Raw genomic sequence first — 17,037 nt, forward strand, 5'->3', positions numbered from 1 at the left:
GCATAGAAAATAACAATAGGAAGCAAAGTGATACACAGACTATCAACATTAAAGAGCCAGACTGTCTGCGACGCCTCCGGTTTGGAAAGAACTAGATTATCCGGACGTGTCGTGACTTTTAATCCTGCAGCCCACAGTCAACACTACGATCACACGAAAGAGTATTTGTGGCCTTCACTTGACCTTACAACAAAGGAGGAAAGAGAGCAGAGAATAGTGAGAGTCAATTACGTGACAGTGATGTCATCGTACCAGCAGCTGTGATCGAGGCCATGTGTCTCACAGACATCCCTCGCTCGGCTTCATGCCCTGTATCCTTCACAGTAGATTTCTACGTTAAATGGGGTATATTGAACAGGTGTACGTGTGTTTAGTGTGTGTGTGTGATGTTATTTTTTATTTTTCATCTATCTTTTATTACCTTTTTAACCATCTATCTATCTATCTATCTATCTACCTACCTATCTACCTACCTACCTACCTACCTCCTACCTACCTACCTACCTACCTATTCCGTATCAACACAAAAACTTTTATTTTGAAAGGATATGAATGAGTGACTGGATGTTTAGGTGACCCACACACACACACGACACGCATGATGCGGCAAACCTCAGTCACAACTGTAAACAACTTATATTAGTCACAAACAACCGCCAGCGTTATCATCACTTCAGAGCGGGGATGATAATAAATTCCCATCTGTGATTTTATTGTCTTGTTTTGACAGATAACAAGTAAATTACCAATTATCGCCTCCGCTCTGAATCCACGAACACATCCGGAATCTGACCATTGAACACGTTTTCTGGGGCGTTTTGAGGGTTTACGAGGAGACGGATCCGACTGAACGCTGAAGAACCCAGTGGAAAACTCACAGACTGTAATGATTTTACAAGATGATAGATGAAGATGGGTGCAGAGAGTCACATTCTTAAATGTCGTGTGGTTGGAAATGGTTTCCGTGTTTCCCATGACCAACGGCTCACTGACACTTATCGCATTCGTAATTTGCTGCTTTATTACAAGCTCCATCCGATGCACGGAATCGTGTGGGAGACGTGGACACCCACTCTGTTACACACACGCACACAATTACATGGGTGTATGTGCTCTTTGTGTTGTGTTTCTCTGTCTGTGTTGAGTAATGAGGCTTAGCATAAAATCCAGACCTCCCTTCCTTATCTTTGCATGTTCTCGACTCAGTTTTCGCTCTCATCCTTTTCTCACAGCTCTAACCGATGTCTGCGTCGTCTTCAGTTAAAAACACATTACGTCACACGCTCCTGATGTCGGTTTGGTCACTTTTGCGTTGACCGTGTCACTCACAAATACTTTTCCTGGTGAGGATTAAGAGTTGCAAGCTTGGAGTTTTTCCAAAAACGCTACAGGATGTTGGATTAAGCTTCTGAATTAAGAGCAGTAAATAAGTTAAATATTGGAGCAGCTGTTTTTTGCAGGTTCCTTGATTTTCCTGGAAAAAGACCCGGTGCTTCGAGCAACTTGGACAGATACGCCGGCCTCTCAGAGGAAAGGGAAATGAAGCGCCGTTCCTGTGTATCATCAACAACCACAGTGTCACTGATAGGAAGTCGTCTAATGTCACACAGACCCTGATACATAACATTTCAAAATAGAATCGAATTTCACATGAAAAACAGCAAGACAGTATTATAGTCTGCTTTAGTTTAAAAAAACTGTAACACATTTTAACCATATGAGCACAAAATCTTAACTTTGTTAGGACTGTGGTTTTAAATTATTTAAATCCATTGTTTAGTTGAATGTGTGGTTTAATAATCAAAAGTATGTGTGCTCATAAACCGGTTATTTATCAAATTTAAGCACACATTTATGAAGAAGTGCAGCTGTGCAACGACACGAGTTGAGTCGAGACTGCGGAGGTAAAGGGTCAGAAATCTTTGAGAGGAAACGTCGGATGTTTGACTTTGCGAAGGGACTTAAAGCGATCGAACGGGTCAATCCATGGCTGCAACGTGTGGAATACAATCAAATATCGATTTACAACGTACACAGTGTAAATAGAGCAGAATAGAATAGCCAGTGCACAACAAGATTCGGGGAGATCCCCCGATCAACGTCCTCAGAGTGTCCTCAGAGTGTCCTCATGTACCACATGATTCATCCCAGCAGCTGATTAACCTGATTAATTACCGACAATAAGTTGTGATTAAACAAGGCAGGAAACTCCAAAGAAAAGTTATGAAGCGCCGTAAAACTGTCATCTGTCTGCAGTCAGTGGCTGCGGTGTCTGTTTTGTGTTTTCTGATTTTAATATAAACCAAATCACGATATACCCGCCTGAGCCGCTCTGTGCTGGTGTAAGTTTCCCCGTGCCGAGACAGGATGCTGCAGAAATCGACAAAGATGTGTTCAAGATGACCTTAGGAAGATTAGTACATTGCATTATTCTGTTCCGTGCTGAGTGGCCCCGTAGTGTTCCAGGAAAGACAGATTTGTCTGGGAGCTGTTGTACTGTTGAAACAAAGCCACAGAGACTCCCCTCTCCCCCCATCTCCCCCCTCTTTTCTTCCTTCCTTCCTTCCATCCTTCCTCTCCTCCTGCTCTGCCTGCCATCCCTCCGCCTGCATCCATCCACCCCTCCCATCATGGCCTTCATGGGCTGCTTCCCATCTTCCCCTTTGTCTCGGTGCACACTCCAAATGCACCAGCCCGGGGTGAGTGGCTGCTTCTTATTCCATGTCACAGCGATCCCAACTTGGCCACAGCCTAATGAATCATTTCCTCCAAAGATATGGTGAGAAAATCACTCTCAGAGTTTGGAGCAAGTGAATGGGTGCCGCGTGACGCTCCGATGCCCTCGCCGCTCCTCTCCTCGAGGTCTGCGGTGGAGCCGGGGCACAGTCGGTGTACGTGTGAATGCAACCGGTCACACGCACACCAAACCAACACAGAGAGACAGAGCGCCGATGTTGATCTGATCTCGTTGTATTCTTTATTTTACTGGCAGAGACTCCAGAAAAAAGCCACAAGCTGATTAAAATGGTTTCAGCCATATGGTTATCAGATGTTGTGTCCTCCGTCTCATTGTTTTATATCCGCTCCCTTTCCTCTGCAACAGAATGGGGGCACGGACATGATTGTCACGCTGCCACTGCCATTAGTATTTAGACCGTCATGCAGGCGCGCAGACACTTTGTGAGTGTTCGTGAGATATATACTCGGGCTCCTCTGACCTGACACACACACACACACACACACACACAGAGTTTGTGCTTCCTTTCATTTTGATAAACAAACATTATCTCTAACCTTAACCACAGCCAGTTAATGCTTAACTTAGTCCTTAACTTAACCAGTTCCTCACAACATGGGGTTCCGTCTCATTAGGACCAGGTCAGTGTTTATGCCAGAAAATGTCCTAAAGAGGTAGCAAATACAAGCACACACACACACACTCTCGTACACAGCCTGCGCTCTGTCACGTACCATCTCCCGGTGGGTTTCTGGACCTCCCTGCTGCTCAAGCTGTGTGACTTGGCAGTACAGTACATACCGATGTACAAAAAACACAGCACCCAGGAGGTCACTGAGTATGTGTGTGTGTGTGTGTGTGAGAGAGAGAGAGAGAGAGAGAGAACGAGGGGAAGGGCAAAGGTAGAGGTACCACACTTCACATGAGGGCATGTGCGTGTGCGCCGTGTTTGTATTTGTGCACGTTAGTTAAGCACCATTAAACAGGTGGCTCCATGTTGCTGTGCAAATAGACCCCGGTCCCCCTCCGCAGAGGAAACACTCACTACAACTCCCAGGTTCCCTTTTTTTCTCCCACCCCGTGCACTCTAATGGCATTTGTCATCCTCCATATATGTTATTTGAACCCCCTCCTTTCCTGGTTATTGCTTCCCCTTTGCCCCCTTGGGCTGTTTGGTTTGGCCACTCGCCCAGATTAGTACGCATTCTGTCCCCCAGTCATCGCAGACGTTTGGGAGAGCTGTTTTCCTTCATGCATGTTCAGCGTCCCATTTACTCCCCCCCCCTCCCCTTGTCTGCTCCATACCACTTCATTACACAGAGGTCTCTGGCAGACTGATAAAGGAATGGGTCAAAAAAAAAAAAAAGAGAACATGCCACAAAGGAAGCTTTATCTGTTTTCTCCCAACACTTATCAGAGGGAAAGTTGTCAAAAGCTTATCCAGAAGACTGAGTAAGAGCCGCCGCTCGCCCCCACATCAGTGAGATAACATAAGTCATGTTTATGAAAGATAGGGCTCTGTGTTGTCGTGTCGCAAAAAAATACCCCGGGAAACACAACTGAATGTCAAGTAACCACATGCAATATTTGCACCACAAGCCTCTGGACCACATCAGATGGCATGCAGCGGCTAAGAGTGCGATCCAAGGGCTTTTGCATTGCAGTCTAAATTCAAATAAAATGTCAGCAAAAGCTTTGTTGGCCTTGTCGCCAGATTCTTCAAAACTTTGCATGTTTCTCCTGTGGGTGAAGACCTGCCAAAGTTTTCTTCTTCTTCCATTTACTGTTTAAAAAGTGTTACTTCCTTGTTCTCCTGCACAGACCTTCTCCTCTTAATGGATCAGTTTTGGCTGCACGAGTTCTTGCTCTGGCTTCAAACTGCGCTCGTGTTTAGCTGTTACTACACGCAGTGATAAATGTCCTTGGCCTGAAGAATTCCATCAGTGCCGTTCAATTGTTCCCTCAGTGTGTATCGTTTCCCGTGTGTGTGTGTGTGTGTGTGTGTAATAGCTGGCGTGCTGCGCGACCAGATCTGCTTACATGTAATTATCACTCTGACAAATCAGCACTCCTCCTGCTAAATGAGTATCTCCTGTTTTTCTAATAAAGTCAGAGTTCGGGTTCCTGGAAATGTGCTGAACTAAGTATAGCATTGGCTATCTCCGCCATTTTTTTCCCTCCTCTTTATTTGTCATGTTTTTACTCTTATTTTCTCTTTGTCTTTCTTTAGCAAACTTTCTCTTTGCTAAATTGTGGACTTAAAATGTAGATTTCTGTATGGAAGAGTTAAAAAAGAGGTAAAACTTAGCCTTGATAGTAAAAAGTCATCGAAATTATGAGATAAAAAGTCAAACTCATGAGATAAAAAGTCAAAATTATAAGTCAAACATGTTTACCTGTCTGTCCTTAAAAAAAATTATAACATGTTTTTTTACTCAGTAACAGATGTGATTTAAAACATAGTGAAGTATAGTTCTTACAAAAAACCCACACTTAAGTAAAAGTAAAATTACAAATGATAAAAATGACTTACAGTACTTCCAAATAAAACCTACTCAATAGTCAGTCAGTCAGTCATCATCTACCGCTTTATCCTCAACCACAGGGTCGCGGGGGGTGCTGTGCCAATCTCAGCTACATCGGGCGATAGGCGGGGTACACCCTGGACAGTTCGCCAGTCCTTCTCAGGGCCACACACAGATAGAGACAAACAACCATTCACTCTCACACTCACTCCTATGGTCAATTTGGAGTGTCCAATTTACCTATCCCCACATTGCATGTTCTTGGACTGTGGGAGGAAGCCGGAGTACCCGGAGAGAACCCACGCACACACGGGGAGAACATGCAAACTCCATGCAGAAAGGCCCTTGTTCTAACCGGGGCTCGAACCCGGGTCTTCTCGCTGCAAGGCGAGAGTGCTAACCACTACACCACCGTGTGGCCCCTACTCAATAGTAATGCGTGTAAATGTAATTCATTACTTTCCACCTCTGATGGCTGGTCTAAAAAAAGAATCCCGGTCCCTAAAAATGTTTTTTTTCCTGTCGTGATATCGGCCAATCGTATCGATTCACTGTTTCCCCGAAAGATCGAGCACTGTCCTCTTCATGCCCCAATTACCATCTATGGAGGCTTATGCTCACCGTCACTCCCATTTATCCACCAGTCCAAAGACTGAATAAACGGAGTTGACACAAGTCTAAATATTACACAGCAGTGAGAAAAATAAACAGGGACTGTGATGAAAATCCCCCACCCTGCAACTGAGGCCATACTTCTTAAACAACTAATTTGTTGTTGAGTCTGTGGTCTATGGTGTTTGCAGTACTTTTGTTCCTATGATTTACTGAATGTTTCATAGTTTTCTTTTATAAAATCAATAAAAAAGAAAGTTAATTTATTTTGTTATAAATCCACAAGATCAAGGTTAACATGACTGTCATGCCATTAAAACCACGGTATGACCGCACGGCCTTTATGAGCAGGGACGTGGTCATCCACAAGTCAACACAGCCATTAGACAACAGACGTAGGGACGTTAACATTATACGCTTCACTTGTAATATACTGACTCAGATGTCATTTTGCCCTGTAAGAACAGTGATGGCTCTCAGAGTGAACTGACATTACATCTTTATAGCTGTCGTTTCTCCTGTGTACCCGCACACTTGACCTCTCTCCAAGTAGACGAGTGGGAAGATTATAACGCATAATTTTATCACACAACTTTGACTTTGACAGCTCTGTGATACAACTGCCGACACAGAGCATATCTAATCTAAAGAACCTTAATTAGGGCCCAAGCCACGAATGGCAGGGGCCCAAATCCTTCCTTATCCTTACCCTTCAGATTATTATTATATCTGTGGCTTTGCAGTAATTTTTGAGCAGTTTAACGTGCATAAAAACTCTTGAAACTCTGCATTGAGTTCTCCCTAAGGAGAAAACAGAGGCAAAATTGAGTTCCACCGAATTTCCTGAAACTTGGTGGGAAGATGTTATATACCAAGACGAACAAAAAAGTAGACCACAACCATGGCCACAACTCAACAGGAAGTCAGCCATTTGGATTTTTTGGCAATTTGCACCCTACGTAAATGAGCGAGCTTGTCCGAGCGCGTTTGTCGTACCGTCGTTAAAAAATGGACCAATTTGTACTAGACACATTAAAGGTGAAAAGTTGTTGAAAGTTTTTGCGGATTCAAAAGGGCGTGGCCACGGCAACCCTCTGCGATTATTTGATTATTCGCCACAAAACAGGAAGTGCCCTATAACTTGAGTTTCACCGAATTTCCCGAAACTGGCAAGATGTTCTAGACCAAGACAAACAAAAAAGTCAAATGGCGAAAAGCTGTCAAAAGATTTTGGGGATTCAAAAGTGAGGTCAGGGAACTGCTGCACTCCCCGACTTGCGTGGGGGACACGAGGGCCCAAAGATGGCAAGCAAGGGAAGTGCTTGATTGCCAGTGATTCTGTTTGAAAGTTGCTTATTAATGATTAGACGCCGTCTCTGTCCATGTCAGACGTACCCAATCATACCAGCATCAAGACAAAGTGGTATTGATGACATGCAAATGTCACAATGTAAAGTCGCCGCTATACTTTGATTGGAGGGCAGAACTTTACCAATGCTTTTATTTTGAAGTCCTGCTTTACATAACTAAATAACTTGGCAGCTTTGCAAAGTTTAGTGATCATGCAAATGAAGTAATCGTTTAAAAAAAGGTTGTTTTCTTACTTAAACGTGACCTCACAAATTACCTGCCACTTAAGCAGACAACAGGAAACACAGCTAAACGTTCACTGTCCCTTTAAAGCTTCGTTTATTCCTGAGGGAAATATCTGGGTTGTTAGCTCCTAAATGCTCCACTATGTTCAATAGCTGGTTTCTAAACTGAACAGTGAGGTTATCTGAAGCTCTTCACAAAAAACGGCTGCTGCTGTTGGAAGCAAGGGGACGAACAAGCCAAATTACAGGCAGTAAAACCAAAACAATACTTTGTAAGATTCAAAAATGCTTCATAGAGCTGATGGGAACATTAGAGACAGATGATGGTTTTCTGAGGGAATGAACTCTTACATATTACATAGTCATTTGCTTCTCTATTTATATGAAAGTATTGAGTAGCAAAACTCTGATCTGCCAATTTTCAGTCAGTACGGAAGAGTATTAGGGCCACATGTCAAAAAACATGTGGCAAAGTCAGAATTTCTCAGAATTAGGACTTTTTCTTTTTCTGACATTAATCTCAGAAGTCTAACAGAAAAAGTCCTAATTCTGAGAGAAAAGTCATAATTCTGAGATTAAAGAAAAAGTCAGAATTTTTTTTCCTCAGAATTCCGACTTTAATCTCAGAATTCATGCCATTATTTTAGTATTATGTGGCACTAATACTCTTCCATATGTCAGTAATCGCCATCCAGTTGTGAAATGGTGAAACCTTTATTTGGGGGCAAATAGGTTGTGTTTTCTGTGTCATGTGTTGCATTTACCCGTTGTCGTTTCCTTCAAAAGATGGGATTGGATCTATTGTAACTAAACTACAGCATAAAATACTCCTGCCGTCCCAATGGCCTTCCAGGTCTCACCTAAAAACCTGTATATTCTACATGGGGATCAGCACTACCTTTTATGACTCGTCATAAATCAGCCTGTGATGTACTACGTGCTAAAGTCTTCCTGTGCAGTCTGCAGTGAAGTAAAGGGTGAGGTGTGATGTCAGCTCCGGGCCAAACCAAATGAGTGCCCTGGGATGTGTTTTTTTTTTATTGTTGTGAACGCAGGAGTGTTTTCTTAGCTGGTTCACTCACAAGGACGCAGGCCGGCCGGTGTCCATTTGCATTCAGATGGCCACATGTTCACACCGGTCCCGAATTACAGATGTAACCATTACGTCAGTGAACGTTCACACTTCGCTGTGTTCAAATTGGTCTGCTCCAAAGACAGATGTCGAATCCCCACAAATACACGTGTTTGCTTTATAGTTTGTCCTGGCTGCAAGGAAGCTGTCAAATATATAAGTGTCTCTTTTATGAGAGACTTACTTCAGTGTTTCGGTGAAACCTATAAAATCTGCGGATATTAAACAACACGAAGCAGAGCTAATTATAGGCTAGAGCTGGTTGTTACGATCATTTTAGAGGCATCAGTGCTGTGGCTCTTTTTTACAAGTTCACTTGCTCAAGACTAAAAATGACATTAATGTCTTTTGTTTTCAATCGAATATGTTAATATCCATTTCGTACAAAAAGAAAGTAATTCCAGGGAAAACTAGGACATTTGGTGTTTGAATTATAGGTGTAAGTAGTCTGGAATAACGTTAGGCCATAGGCTACGTATAGCACAATTTGATCTCAAGTGGGCTGGAGCAGTAAAATAATAGCATATTAACCTTTAAACAACCCTTTGATCTACAAAACATATTATGAATAAAGTGATATTTCCTGAGAAACTACTATGTGGACCTGGAAAAAACTTGTATTTTCACAAATTCATCGCGCGGGATGGATTGGACCCTCTGGTGGGCCGGTTCTGGCCTGCGGGCGGCATGTTTGACACCCCTGGGCTATAGCTTAGGGCCATGGTTCTCAAACGGTGGTGTGTGTACCACCAGTGGTACGTGAGATTCCTCTAGTGTAGGGGCCTCAAACTCAAAATGACCTGGGAGCCAGTGAACTTCTAGTCTGGTCAGGAGGGGCCGGGTCAAGTGACAAAAGTCCAACAATTGTGGAAAAATGAACGGTTTAGTGATTAAATTAAAATAAATTAAAATGATATCTTGACAATTACAAATATTTAGGATGACATTGCACACCATTTCAACAACAAAAACATTTAACAGAAATAAAACAGAATTAAAACATAAAATCAACATATACATGTAGACAATTGTAATCAAAACACTAGACAAACTTATATATAATTAAATTAATTTAATCATTTCAAAATAAGTGCATGGACATCGACTGGTGGGCCGCATGTGGCCCGCAGGCCATGAGTTTGAGTCCCCTGCATTATTGGTACTGTATATATATCATGCTATGCAATAGAAAATGTGTAGAAATGTGTTTTGAAAATGAAGCAAATAACAAAAAGTCCCAAGTTTACCGTTTGTGATAATGCTGCTTCTTCCAGAGCTCAGTGTTTCCTCAGGTGGTGCTTGGTACAAACAGTTTGAGAACATTTCACTGGGTTTACAGCACGGACGAGATTCTATTTCATGCAAACATGACCGCCTCGGGATCCTTTATAGCCCGTGCAGTTTACGCTCCCCAACCTAACAACAACAATAAACACGAGTGGTCTGCTCCGGTGTGTACATAGTAACCCTTCTCAAAGAATACACATTGCCTCTCAAACTGGCAGGCCAATGCGCGTTGGTTTTCACGGGCAAAGTCAAATGTTCTCAGAACTGGGGGGGGAAGCAGAGTGTAGCTGTTGGCCGCTGCCCCTGGCAGCTCTCTGACCACTGTGATGCAGAGGGACCTGCACTGCTGAGATGAGTGAGAAGGTGGGAGAGAAAGCGAGAGATGGGGGGGGAGAGAGAGAAAGAAGGCAAGAGAAAGCAGAATGTCTTATTTTTGCTGGCAGAGGAGAGAAGTGCTACCTCGGAGGCGGTTCTCTTCAGAGGCCCATACATCTTAGTTCCTGGCAGGCGAGCCTTTGGGGGGTGGGAGTGCACGTGGGAGGAGTATGAGGAAGAGAGAAGGGTGATTGGAGTGGAGGGGGGGAGGTATGATGAGAAGCCAGTGCTGCTGGGGAGTCAGCCAAAGTCCAGGACTTGCTTTATGGGTTCTCCTCTGCTACGTGATCCCAGTTTGGAGAATTGGAGCAGACACCCCGACTCCTGACTCTCCCGATCTGCCTACTGCTTACTGGCATGAGGATGGGGGTGAGATCAGGAGACTGTGGTTGTTTCTCTCACTTTTTGAGTCTTCTTGTCTTTGGAGAGGAACGGGGCGGGGGGGGGACAAAACCAAAGCCACCTGTGTGTGAACGTGCACAACAATCTGAGTCACTGGCTGTCATTCATACCGTAGCTCCCTCTTCCTGTGAGTCATCAAATGGCACGTGACTGATTTCCATCTATACACCTCCTCAGTGGACGTGCACTCGTGACTTTACATGCACTGAAGCCGCGGTGTTTACGTCCCGTTCCATGCCGCGCCACAAAATCCTGATTTTCAAACACATGGTGAAGTAATACTGATCATAAATTTGTTTGTTTTTTTTGACTCTTTTGTTCTGTCAAGTTGAACTTGGATGTAAAGTGTCATCGGGGGCTTTTACTCGGTTTCAACAATTTGTTTTCCCTTTACAAGTTCACACTCAAGTGACTCCAAGAGTAAAGAAAGGGAACATTGTAATTAATCGTTCCGTAGCGTATCGCTGCGCTTCCCAGTGAAGTCATTTATCTTCATTTGAGGACATTTGAATCAAATGTTTTTTTTTTATGTGAACTCGCTACAATTTGTGCAAATGTTTAATTGTATTTGAAAGCCGAGCTGAAGCCACGTGTCAAAGGTCCCGCAGCCACTGTGGTTCAAACAGAGGTAACTCGCTGACGATGTGTTAACTCCTTGTTTTCTCCTTGTAAACTGAATTATCATGTGAGTTTAAAAGTTTTAATTCCATTGTATTATCAACATAAGAAAAACACATCACTACACACACACACACACACACACACTTTTAATGGCTTGGATGGGATTGTTATTGGGGTACACGTGCTCGACCGACTATTTCCAAGTATGGCAGGCAAAGAAGAGAGTTGCGTGCTCAGCGGCACGCACCTGAATATCTCCGCTCAGTTTAAGGGTCTGGCACAAGCCTCGCTGTCTTACATAATGCTCTGAAATCCCACTTATTTGTTGTCATCGGCTTCATTGCATGACTCCACACACGAGTGAACTTGACAGCTTTCTGTGGGTATCTGTTCGAGTGTGAATCAGCGGTGATGTAATGGTGTGCGGAAAATCCCCCTCGTCTTGTGAGGACGTTAAAATCTGCCAACTGCCTGACTTTCTGACTTTGACACCTCACATTAATTTTTTTCTCTGGAATACTTACATAATACACAAACAGTGCGAACGTGATCGGCTTCTGTGTTCTCTCAGTTTTTTTTTTTTTTTGGGAGCTCGAGCCTCGGAGCCAGCTCCTATAATGCTGGCAGGCTGAATAAACGGTGTCTCCGGAACCTTGTTTTAGCCCCAGCATTTCCATAAGCGCCCTTCATCCCTGCTGTGTTATTCTTTATGAGCTGCACCTCCGCTCCAGCTCAAGTCATCTTCCAGGACCTTTGGTTCTGTCCTTAGTGGCCCCCTTACCTCCCTCTCATATGGCAGTTTACCGCGTAGACCGCGCTGTCTTGCAGATCAGCTGACACCACGGCCTGCACATTAGTCATCCTGTGGACATAAGTTTGGAAGGAGTTGTTTGGAGGGCCTTGCTTTGTATGGGGGGGCTGCCATCTTCAGTCAACAATTGTCTGCCACTTTATCTGACATAGAACGAGAGGCGGGGTACGCGCTGAACAGGTCGCCAGTCCATCACAGGGCCACATAGATTCTACATAGGATTAGTGTGAGAGTGAACAATCATTCACTCTCATACTAATCCCCAAATCTGCATGTTTTTGGACTGTGGGAGGAAACCGGAGAACCACGTGTGGGGAGAACATGCAAACTCCACTCCTTGTTCCGACCTGGTCATGAACCCGGGTCTCCTCGCTACAAAGGCAAGAGTGCTGACCACTCCACCATAATTCCACAGCAGCCTGAATAGATAAACTAGTTAGAGTTAGAGTTTTGTTTTGAAGAAAACGATTTTGCATACGTTAAATACACCAGACTCCTCTGTTTTTAGACATTTTCCTGGTAATTGTTGGAGATTAAGCCACGTTTTTAGGATTGTGAAGTCTTTTTAACAGATCTACAGTTCGGCATTGTTCGGCTTGATTCTTGTGTCAGACGTCTCTTTCTGTGACAACGCTCTGACCAATCAGTGGCCAGCAGTCTGGCGACGTCAAGCATAGTACCTACTGTCGTGCCGTGCCGTGCCGTACCGTGCCGTACCGTACCGTGCCGAGTCAAGCCAAAGGAAACACACCATTTCTCGCAAACGAAAAAGTAATGGTCTGAGTAGAAATACAGATTTCTATAGATTTAAAGAGTGTTGGGAATGAATGTAATGTAATGTAAAAACAACTACTAAACCAAAAAATATAACATTAGTCTTGTAATTTTTTAGATATTTTAATGCAGAAATGTTACACGCATGTATAATATTGGATTCTGTGACTTCGTCCTGTGACGATCGTGTGATTTTAGAGAGGACTGAACTCACTGAGGTGTAACATAATAAGCTAATGAGTGCTTAGGTATCTTGGCATGTCTATGCATGACCACATGATAGTGATTCAACTCAAGGTTCAGCTGCATCAGCAACTTGTGCAATGGCTTTTTTGTTTTGTTTTATATCAAAAGTAAAACATTGTGCGTGTGGATTCGGGATAACAGCACTGAAATATAACATCCGACACAGTCACCAAGTCTACGTGTAGACTCGGGAGCAGCAGAGTGGTCAGCTCCAGCAGACCACTCTCCTCTCAGCGAGTGGGGGGGGGGGAATTCTGACAGGCAATCAGGGCCCACTACAAAAGCAGAATGTGAAAACAACTGAAAATGAATCCCTGCGAACCTAAATAGCTTATTGCTAAATTGTTTTGGTCTGGTGCAAAGCGCTGCCAAGAAGAGGGCTTGAAGTGGAATGGCGTGAAAGCGAGGGATGGAAGGGGAGCGAGCGAGAGAGAGGGAGAGCGGTAGCTTTTTCGCAATGGTTACAAAATATTTCATTGCTCATTGCATCAATAAGAATGTCGGAGACAGACGGTATGAGAGGGTTATTACTCTTTATTCAATTACCATTGTTCACTAAAAATAATGATGACGACACAAATACGATTCCACTCAAACTTCTCTCTGAGCCAGCAAATAATGGAAGTTTGACTGGCTTTCATTTGGATCAATATGCTATGCTCTCATTCTCAGCACGAACATAAAATATTACACATTCACTGTGGATTCGGATCATTATCCCGGCGGCGCAGTGCAGAGGTCACAGACAGACTCTGGCTGTGCAGACTGAGGGTAAACATTTGTTGTCTGCTTTACACGCTATGGCCAAAATGTAAATAGACATCCTTTTCTCATTTATTTTGTGTACTCTTGCTCTCGCTTTGTTTTACATATGTTAGGCTCCGTACCTCGAATCAAAGGAGATTTAGAAACCGCAGTGCGCAGTGATTGTTTAGAAGAAAAACAAAAAAAAAATCTGCTTCAAACTTTGTGGCAGCAGTGTGGTGATGGTGCTTTTCCTGTTTCATTGTGACACTACTCCTGCAAGGCCACTAATGAATGAGTTTGGTGAATAAGAGGTTGAATTTTCCAGCATAAAGGTATCTCCCCAAAACACCGGCAAGTCCCGAAACACCGGCAAGTCGCAACACACCGGAAAGTCCCAAAACGCCGGCAAGTCCCGAAACACTGGCAAGTCCCAAAACGCCAGCAAGTCCCGAAACACTGGCAAGTCCCAAAACACCAACAAGTCCCGAAACACTGGCAAGTCCCAAAACACCAACAAGTCCAGAAACACCGGCAAGTCCCAAAACGCCAGCAAGTCCCGAAACACCGGCAAGTCCCAAAACACCGGCAAGTCCCAAAACGCCAGCAAGTTCCAAAACTTTTGGGACTTGCTGGTGTTTTGGCACTTGCCGAATATGTAGCTCGTTTCTCCTCCTGCATGTGTGTTTGCCCCTGCTGGCCACCGTAGAAATCAGCTGAAAAGACAGAATAGTTCCAAATTCTTTGAAAGTCTCCTCAAAATACCTGATATTTGCCATTTCTCACATTCAGTATAGAGCTAATGTTTGTACATTAACGCCTAATCCTCAACCATAAAAGGGCCAGAAAATGTCCTGTGAGTTAAGTGCTTTTGCGCTATTTTTCTGCCAATATCTGGCAGTTATTTACAATTTACTGCATGTTAAAGTAGTGTATTAACAATTTAAAATTAAGAAAAACAAACAGTTTTATTTAGAAACAACATTTTGAACAGTATAAAACCTATTTTAAATGACATTTGTTGGAGTCTTTGTCTCAATGTACAAAAACTCAAGGCCAAAAAATGGAAATTATTTAGTTTTCCAACTCTCTCCTCTCTGGTGACAAAGACGCTGATTTGCCGGCCTCCTGCAACAGTGCGAGTGAAATGACCTCAATAACCACATCTTTCAGAAACCGTTGGAATTTTTCCGATAGCACAAACCGTTGCGTGATTACGGTAATGCAAAGTGTGTTCAAGTTTTTAAAGTGGTTTCTCGTGTCCAGTGTTTTTAGTCACGTCTAGAGGAGGGATTGTGATTATATCGGACAAAGGATGTTGAAGACGGAGCTGCCGGGGAGGAGGAACAGTAGAAGACCACAGAGAAGGTTCATGGATGTTGTGAAGGAGGACATGAGGACAGTTGGTGTCACGGGAGAAGAAGACACAAGGGAGAGGACAACATGGAAGCAGATGTGGAGAAAGAAGACGAGAGAAGAAGAAGAAGAAGAAGAAGAAATTGGTTTCTAGTCCATTTGATTGTCTGTCTGGATTCAAGAAAACAAAGTTAGCTATGAAAACAGCAGATATATAAAAAAGTCCTATAAATAAGAACAATGTCAGAAAAAAATGTCCGCACAGTAATAAAAGTGAAAGCCACGACAATAAAAGTGTTCGCAGTCTTCTCTTCTTTTCAAACGGCACTTTCTATCTAATCCCTCCGTGTTTTCTTTGTTGACATGTTTTGCCAGTGTGGTTGTAGGCTTTGCCAGTTTGCCTCTTAGGACTAATTTGATGATGAGCTGTTGTGTGCACTGAAGAGCATGTGTCCTGCCAAGGGGACATAGTTAGACTTTGTCTGGTATGTGTCATGTCTTTGTCTCTCTCTCTCTTTGTCTACAACTCTACAACAGCGGAATATGAGGATATCAAGATCTTGACGGTGCACTACCGCACAAAACATTTAATTATGATGTCATTTTTCAATTAAAGTAACAAAAATGTTATCATGATACAATGTCGTCTCGTTAGGATTGAAGTTCTTTATGTAAAAAAAACCTTGTTAAACAGAGAAAGTTTCCCAAATCTGCTCCCTTTACAATAATAATCCTAACGTTCTATCTTCTCAGAGAGTCGTCTGAAGAGGTTCCAGTCTGCGTTGCGCAACATCGGCACCAGACGTTCATTATCATCTGCGCAGACGCTACTATCTCAGAAACGGCATGAAGATTGATGGCCCCCATGAAGGTGCCGGAGCTGCTGGGAAGCTCCAAATACTTTCTCTCAACGTCGACCAAGGGCTGATTTATCACGAGATAAAGGAGATCATGAGGTATTTAGGGGAGACATACTATAGTTATGCACCTCACTCTGTCTTTAGGTACGAGTAAAACCCCTCCACCCCCCCTGTTTTTCTTAATAGAACGTAAGGAAGTACAGCTGTTTAGACACTGAAGAAGAGGCTGCAGTGTCGCAGATGCAACAGCACCACCTAGAGTGTGATATTGCTTCAAATTATGAGTTGACAATTAGAAGCTACAAACAATTATGTTTTACTTAATTAATTATTTGGCTCTGGCACCAGCTTGACCTGGATTTACTCCACCAGGGTAATGATAGTTTACCAGAATGTGCTCACCGCAGATAGAGGACTTTTGCTACTCGTCCTCTCCGAATAACCGAATTCTCAATTTAACTCAAATGTTATTTCTAGTTCTTTGCCATATAGCGTTAAGCAGTGAGTGTAATCAAATGAAGTCGAAACACGGTCGTCGAGCTGTAATCTGTAAGTCACTCAGCCACACCGACAGAGGCCCGTCTGTCTCTCCTCACCCGAGCCTCTACCTCTCCAGATCAGTGTTTGACAGGCTGAAAAATGTTGATATGTAATTCATTGGATTATCTTGCTTGGGCTTGCTCTTTGTGTGGGATGTTTCCCGTTAGGTATTGCATGCTGCTTGGCCAGTCCATGGTGCGTGTAAAGAGCAAAGCTATCAGCACCAAGTCTAATAACTCCCTTTCCATTTGTTGCAGTAAATGATTTCGTTATAATGCATGGGGTTCCTGACTGATTATTATGACGCAGAGCAAAGTGATCCTATACTATAACACTATACTCAACTATGCTAAGGATAAATGTCCCAGTGTTATACTTGATTTCAGAACTCCGCTCACTCAGAACTGTTGTTAAACTCAC

The sequence above is a fragment of the Solea solea genome, chromosome 18, assembly GCF_958295425.1.
Source record: "Solea solea chromosome 18, fSolSol10.1, whole genome shotgun sequence".
Taxonomy (NCBI): domain Eukaryota; kingdom Metazoa; phylum Chordata; class Actinopteri; order Pleuronectiformes; family Soleidae; genus Solea; species Solea solea.